This window comes from Dermacentor albipictus, unplaced genomic scaffold (genome assembly GCF_038994185.2).
Source record: "Dermacentor albipictus isolate Rhodes 1998 colony unplaced genomic scaffold, USDA_Dalb.pri_finalv2 scaffold_11, whole genome shotgun sequence".
Lineage (NCBI taxonomy): Eukaryota > Metazoa > Arthropoda > Arachnida > Ixodida > Ixodidae > Dermacentor > Dermacentor albipictus.
In genome coordinates, this window is record NW_027225565.1 from 12,293,035 (window position 1) to 12,301,370 (window position 8,336).

Genomic DNA, 8,336 nt, shown 5'->3' on the forward strand with positions numbered 1-8,336 from the left:
TGGCCGCAATTTCCGGGGTCCTTCACTACGGCGTGCCTCATAATCAGAAAGTGGTTTTGGCACGTAAAACCCCATAATTTAATTTAAGTTCACAACTCTCGAACTCAGCAATAAAGAGTATCACAATGATGTGAATTGCATCTAATAGTAAATCTAAAGCGGACAAATTTGATGTTTTATACTAGAATCTCAAAAAGTTAGTAACATGGAAATACAAATTTTGCAGAACCCTTGTACTCAACGTAACAAATGCAAGCACAATATGAATTGACATATTGTATTTGTCAGCTTTGAATGATTTAATGGATGTCGTTTACAAAACTGCGATATCAGTTCTTCTTGCAGAGCTACTAATTTTTAAAGTTCGTGCTTCTATTTTTTTTCGCAATTTTGAATTTTTGAAAACTTCAACAAACTTCAGACCCTAAATCGAAATTCTGCTTCCAACAGACTCTAGAAGTTAACTTTCTTTCTCAAATGCAACAAATTTAATTAAAATCGGTCCAGGAGTTACCTCAGAAAAACGTTTTTAGTTTTGCACGTATTTGAATTGGCCGCGTCGGAGTTGGGCCCGAGCTAAAAATTCCTCTTAAGTATTAATCCGCGTGCCTCACGTTTTCTGCCTTATGGCCGAACTATAGTTAAGACAAAGCTCCAAAAACTAGCGTTATTGCACCGATTCGCCAACTAATGCTTTCAAAAATGAAACAAAGGAGCTTAGATCTGTATTAGAGATGTCGATAGATCACCGCAATAAATGAAAACTGTAAACTAAAATAGGACATTTTTTTTTACATTTTTTTCCTGTCGATGCCTGTTAACTCGTAAAGATCAGCAATCTATGTTCTCCTCGGGTTTTCGGGCAGGCGTGCAAGTATTATTGCGAAAATCACTCGCTCTGACGTCACGATGAAGTTTTGTCATCACTTTTCATAATATTCTCGTCTAAACAGCATCCCCACCTAGAAGTATCGAAACGATAGAGTCCTTGTTCAAGACATCATCTGCTGCAACGCCAATTATATGACCAGTCGAGCTTGTGTAACACTACATCGTCCGATTGCGTGCTATATTAGAGCTTTGAATACACCGTTAATCGACGGCGGAGTACAAAGATCTTGCCGCAAAGAAGATTTAAAGTAATTTGCGAAGGCCTGAACACTGCGAACAATAACCTTGTCCGGTCATTTTAGATGTAGGGAACGTGCAGTACTACAGCGTGGTATCCACCACGAACGTCGCCTTGAAGTCAATGGTTGAAGCCGAACGGCAATTATAGAGAGAGGAGAATCGAGGTGGGCGCCCTAATGTCAGAAACCACTCGAGGAGCACACTATTGAGGAACACCAACTTTATTACCACAATAAATAAACAAATCAATGAACAGCCAGTAAAGTCTTAAACAATAGGCTAAAATGTAAAACAGTTAAAAGGTAAACGGTTAAACAGGTAAAAAAGCATAAAAATATAAAAGAAATTTCGCAGAGCCAATTTCATTTAGGAGTACGGACATCAAAAGTTCGATAAGCTCATGTCACACACATGGGAAGTGGCAAGGACTATTCAGCAGTGCCGTACACATTCTGCGAGGATGAACCTTAGGGTGCTCTTTTGACACCACCGTCCATTTCTCTATCGTTGAGCAAGATTTCGAACTTGATCTTTCCGTGTCGGAGGAAACCATTTTTCAGTGAGGCAATACCTATATGGAATTCTAGGTTAAAGTGCAGCAATTAGTCATCATAGCGGTCGCAGAAACAAGGCATCGCACGGGAAGTAAACGAACAATGCTTGTGTATGACATTATCCCATACGCTCACGTGCCAAAAAGGCGGCCAACACCTGGAGTCCACCAGCAACCGGTTAAACTCGATCTCCACAGTAAGAGCAGGCCCAGACATACCCCAGCCCTTCAAGATGGCAACCGGTAAGTACGCGTCCCTCATGTGCCACACCATAATCTAGACAAACGTTTTCCTCTATCCCTGCCGCTGAATGATTACGTCACAGTTTTCCAGGATCAGGACATAAAGCACTCTCCCAATTTTTCTAGTCCGTGTGGCTGTCATTGATATCGCGCTGGTTAAATGCCGAACGCCACCGTACAGACTCTTACAATAAGCAATTACATGTTTGGAATCAGGCTTCGGAGAAGTCTGCCGCGAGTGTTCCAGGTCGGCTAAGTGTTCCAACTTTAGAAGTATCAGCGCCTTTTCCGCGTGCGACGACAGCGACGACGACGTGCTGGCTTTTTCCGTCGCGTTTCTCAGTAAAGTCAGCTGGTGCGACACGGTTAATGAGACCGTGGCGGCCATTTGAGCCGCGTCACCCTTTAAAGTACGAGATCGGATGCGCCGATCTCGAGTATTCCCGGCGAATCTAGTTTCCTGGCTTCTGACTTGTTCTGTAAGCTCATTCAACGGACTCTGGCCGGTCATGGTTGGTGTCCCCGAACACCGCCTTCAGGTCTTCAAGGGAAGCGTTCACGTCTTCAAGGGTCAGTGCTGTAGGTTCCGAGGACGGGCACTGTGATCGCGGCAGAAACACGGGCAGTGCATCCGGCCACGTAGGGCGTTGACAGGTCTTTGTGCTGGACTCCTTCGCCCCATCGCAAACACTCCATGGTGTGAAACGTGCGTTCGGTCTCGTAGTGTTCCAGCACACGCTCCATGGTGCCCGTGCACTCGCAGTCGTGCGCTTCGTTTCAGCAGTACACCTTAAAAGAAAATAAGAACAATTTTATGAGTGGACAAGATGTTTTTACTAAAGGCACGTTGTATCACTGCCGCTAACATTTAGAACATACTTTTACATGAAGGCTTGTGTGGACCAACGTACACATGTAAATATATTCAAAATTCCCAGGCAGTATCTGTCGCTGTTTAAACATTAAAGACGCATCAAACATGAATATTAGCCCAAGGTGAATGACCAAATTGTGCTTCTGATATGAAGATAGCCACTGTTACATAAAAGGCAGGATTCATAAGCCAGAATCGAGGAAAAAGCGACCATGCTTCAACTATTCTTTCAGCTCCCAGCTAATCTACGGCCACACCAGCATTCTTGAGTATAGACCAGAACACGCTAGTCTCGCACCCAGACTAACCGAACGCATACTCTCGCACCCGGGTTGCCCGGTCGACCGGCGCTATTTTGTACTGGGCTGCCAAAGTGTGTTCGCCGGCGACCAGTAGTCATGGCAAGCGCCAGCTCTAGGGCTCGGAAATGTGCCCGTTCACACGGATCCAAAGTAGAAGAAGTCATCTGGGCATCATTGCGTCGTGTTTGGATGCCAAAACAACCAGCGGAAAAGGAGCAGGTTGCTTAGCGCTGTTTGCGAAGAGCACAACACACGTATGAATCGTGCCGGTGCGGTGTTTTCAGCCTGCGCCGATTTCCATCCGCAACGAAGAATTCCAAGCTGCGCCACCGGTGGATAGCTGCAGTGAATAGGAAGAACTACCAACCCAGTGAAAATGCACGAGTGAGTATTCGATCTGTGTATATTTTGGTGCCACGTTCAACTTTGCGCCCTACAAACCTAATACGCAGGTTTGCTCCGAGCACTTTCTGGGCAACAAGCCTACAGAGCAGAATCCCGCGCCGGTGCTTCGCCTTGGCTATAACAAAAAGGCAAGCCTTTTCGTGTTTTCATTCAGGCAGAGCTCCCGACGGTTAAGCGGAACAGTTGAGTTTGCGGTTAGCGATACTTGCAGCTGGTGCACGGAATGACCATTAAGCGTGAACGACAAGTTGTAGGCCTTGCTGGTGAGCGTTATTGCTAATGAATGTAAACCGAAGTCTGCTCGTCACGTAGCATGCGTCCACAAAAACGTAAACGACGACTACTCGTCGCCGAAGGTGTTCTTGCAGCGCACCTACCTTTACGAGCTGGTGTTGCAGGTGTCATTCGTAACGAATTCATTTGAGCCTCCTGAGCTCTAAACTGCGTGCAGGCTGTTATGCGGGGCAAAGCGCAAAATATTTCCGTTCATATGGCGAGGAAAATAAGGTGCTTAATTATTCTTGTAAATTGTAACAAAATTTTGATCGTTCTCACTAGTTTTTTTTACTGTTTTCTTTTCTAAGGGAGCGCCAACAATCCGATGGCCTCGCACAAGCGAAACAGGTCTGGTACCAGGTAGCTGCAGTTGGTGGGGCTAATTTCTTGGAATGAAGGTGCGGTTGTTGTCTTGTACCAAAGGGGTCCTGATGATGCAGCTTTAAGTAGGGATGGTAATTTTACGTGCCCTGTCATGGTTTGTGCAACTGTACAACACCTGCATCTGTCATGCTCGCCCTGTTATACGGGCTTTGACTGCACATGTAGTTGAACATTATAACTACTGCAGTACAGCCGCGGCCACGCCTGTGTAGAGCACGCGAGCAGACGGCCTTGCTCTGCGGGGCGACACCGTGCGGCAGTTGCGGGATCTGACGCACTGTGCCCATGAGTATGCGCGGCCTAATAGACGTGCAGGTCGGCGCACACTGCTTTAAACCAGAAATTATGTTGGCAAACGCACGTGTTTTGCCGGTTGTGAGCATTACCCGAGGGCGCCATCTTACTACGCGCGATGACAAGGGAATTGCGCACGTGAGTGATAGCGTGTGCGATTCTGTTAGGGCACTTGATATGAAAAACTATTGCTTCACCAATCCCAGATAATGTTATTGGCCAATGAAGTGACAACATCGCATGCGTGCTGCTTATATTAGACATAGAAGTCAAACCTTTTCGCAGAATTTATTCGCAATGGCTCCCCGACTCACAGCGGATGAGCGACACGCAATTGATGGGGCGCACAATGTCCCAAAGAGCGATAGAGTCGGGCGCGTGTTATCAGCTGAAACGCGTAATCTTTTGGCATGGCGATACCGAGAGCGCCCCGAGGAAGCGCACACATTCGGTTAAACGACTGCCCGTTTCAACGTTGCCACTCGTGCAATGTAGTTCTGCATGTATATTAGGCCACGCATGCTCCTGGGCACAGTGCGTCAGATCCCGCAACTGCCGCACGGTGTCGCCCCGCAGAGCAAGGCCGTCTGCTCGCGCGCTCTACACAGACGTGGCCGCGGCTGTACCTCATTTTCCAATGAGTGCAGGTTTAGCATCATATGCTGCTTGTTCGAGTGCTGTAGGCTTTTCTTCTGAATGTTGTACTCTTAAGTGGTTGCACGATACAATTGGCCTGGTGTATTTTCTATTTCATTTTGAGAGGACTTTATATCTTCGCAAAAGTGATGGCATGGGAAAGAACTACAGCCCTTGTTACTATAACATCTATTTTGTTTTCAGTGTGCAGGTGGTGAAGGGCAGGCATCTGCTAACCAGGCAGTCAAACGACCTCGCCAGTTGGTTGCCAAGCGCGGCCAACCCAGTAGAGACCATTACAAACAAGACCAAACTGAAAGTGCAGATGACAGTGTTCTGCGTGCTTTAATAATATATGGCACCAACACAGTGCTGTAAATTCCTTCACAGGTTACGTGCCAAAAAGCTCACAGGTGTTCTAGCATATAGCGCGCGGTTTGTACAAACGTAATAGCGTACCTACCCGATGTATTCGCTTCTGCAGTCTGCACAGCACTCAGTGTGTCCATTGTGGACTTGCACGAGGTCTTGAAGTTTGATTGAATCCAGACAGCGAAAATGGCAGGTTATAAAAAACGTGAAACACGCCTTCCGCCCAGCTAAAAAGCCCAAGTTTCGCTTTCGCGCCGGGTCGCATCTCCCGGCGTGGCAGCCCAGGCCTGCTACTTCGCGGCGCTTGGGATAGATGGCGCGACCGGCGCTCATCAATATGGCGGCGCCCTTTGAATTCACGGTGTTCTGGTGTATAGTGGAGACCACTATCTTATTGTTTGCTAGCTTACATCACAAATAAATGCGGTCACCCGCGAAGGGCCTAGGTCGCTGTTATGGAATGGTTGGTTGGGGAAAAGGGAGGCCTGTAGCGGCTCAGGAATAAAGTCTTAAAGTAAGAATTTGACGTCGGAATGTAACGTCGAAAGAACGCTATTGTTTATAAGAATCACTAATAAATATGGTTTTGTGATATCCCCAACTTCCTTTTCTCATGTTTCATTGCGAATTTCAAGAGAAGGAAGATTATTGATTGAACAGATAGTGAATTTTATCACTAAAGGAAACTGACCAACTTTTTCTTGAATTTCGCGTCGAAACGTCAACGCGTACACTTTAGTTTGTCACCACAGATGTAAAGTATTGCCATATTTCTTTTTATTTATCTCTTCTGGACTGTCAGGCTAAGAAATGAAGAAATATCGAGTTCCCACAGAAGGTTTCACATGAGACTACAGTGAGTTTCTGTTGTTCTATTGTGTTAGTTTTAATGGACAGTATAACGGAATCTTTACTCAAGGTGCATTAGTACATAAGAGTTCGGCAATAGCAAAACGGGCACTCCTATATCGTTACGTATGCAGACATGCAGTAGGGCAACTATTGCTAAATGCATAATTAATTCGCTTCCCTCGTTCAAGAACCGAGTGACTAAAATTGTTGTTCTTCTTCCTCACCTTCAAGGTGCTCGCTTTCCTGGTAGGTAATTCATAACCACAGCACTCCGCTTCTTCGAATGGCTCTTGATCCAATGGGCACTGCCTAACGCCCCCTTCGAAAATGGCTGCGTGGCAAGACAGGCACAGAGCGTTGACCGCACGGCAACAGCACGGTACGTCTTGGGATCATGCGGCAGCGGCCGCATACACGTGAATTCGGCACCTCGCCGTCGAAGCGCGTCGGTCGCCGATTGACGCCGGCGACGACGTGATCTCGAAAACGGTACACCCGTCCCTGTCCATGATCCGGTATGGCGTTGCCCTCAGGCACGAGTCCTACGCTCGCACAAGAGCGCAGTGGTGTTTCACCGAGCTTATGACTACCGAGTGTCTGATGCACTTTGGCTAAAGTAGCAACAAAGAGAGATAAAGCGGTTCCTGCAACCACTATCACGTGCAATGCCGAGCACTTATCACACCTTCACCTTTCCAACGCTGGTCAGAACAAGTGTTTGGTTACCATCGGCGATGGCCGTTCGTTATAACTACCGCGGATTCGGCAGCAGCAGGTGCATCTACATTGAGCTTGTTCCATTATCACCTGCCGCCGTCCCGCTATTCGCAATGGCTAAGCAACTGAGAAACGACGGGAAAGTGAGTTATTTCTTATCGTCGACCGGAATATCGTACGTCGTGAAGAAAGCTTCCACTTGTAAGATAATATCACCGTAACGAGAAACCAATTACAAGAATGCATGACGTAATAGCTCTGCAAAAACCCGCAAGGTGGAGAGAAGCAATTAATAAAGGGAAAATGAGACATTCAGCCAAACGTAGCGATTGCTACAAAGGAAATTCATACGGGTTCCTCAATAATAAAAAGCCTCGCAGTTAAAGAAAATTACTTCCCGGTCCGGGACCAGGACATGCGTGCATGCACCCGGCCGTGCACCAAGTCCACGGCCGGTACACGGGTGTTCTTGCATTTGTCCCCCATCGAACTGCGCTCACCTCGGCCAGGATAGGCGTTTTGTTAAAAAAAGTAAACGAAACAACACTTCATTTTTACTGAAAGCTTGACTGCGCTTATCTCAAAACTAGTGGTGCTCTCAAAATTCGCAGCAAGTGGATGAGCCCTTGAAATAACTGGCTTCAATTCGTGTGTTGGAATATATGCGTTAAACTAATTAATCGAACACTGATTAAGTGAAACTTTCTTAGTCCATTATGCGCGTTGGTTTACCGTTTAAGTAATGTGTACCTCTTCCTGTATTTCAGAGCAGTAAGTACATTTCTGCTGAATTCATCAGACGATTAAAAAAAATCAGTTAACGTTAAAATAAAACACGCAGTTTAATGTCATGTTCTCCCGCTATAGCATTGCATTCTGTGGGTATCAGAAATATGCGCACACGTGGCTCGGATCTGTGAGTCTGGATGACTTGGAATACACCAACCAAATTTCCAAGCTCTGAAGTAGCGCGATCGATTCTGCATCCGGTAGCCGAGCTGTCCGGACCGTAGCATCATGGCCTCTTCCGGGGCAGCGACAGCGACCACTTTTGGTCGCGGAAACAGGCTTACCGAAGATGATAAGGAATAGCCGTTTATTTCGCTTCAACTGCCGGAAGGACGTGTTGAGATTAACACCGTGTTTTTGCACGGTGATGTACGTGCGAGACCATACAAGGTCGAAGATTTCAGGGACGCTCTACTGCCGACAGGCCTGTTGCCTGACGTGGTATGCATAGGGGCGTACCTGATAAATCACGTCTGGGTGGTGACCCTGACTGATGCTACTGCCACGA

The 8,336-nt window shown here is 46.7% G+C and overlaps 1 long non-coding RNA gene across 1 annotated transcript; it reads right to left on the reverse strand.

Annotated features, from left to right (window-relative positions):
• Positions 1 to 1,337: 1,337 nt before the first annotated feature.
• On the reverse strand, positions 1,338 to 7,199 carry LOC139051330 (uncharacterized). The gene is made up of 2 exons (XR_011509336.1): positions 6,547 to 7,199; positions 1,338 to 2,716 (listed from the first exon to the last, which is right to left on the reverse strand). It is a non-coding gene; the product is annotated as an uncharacterized lncRNA (long non-coding RNA).
• Positions 7,200 to 8,336: the final 1,137 nt, after the last annotated feature.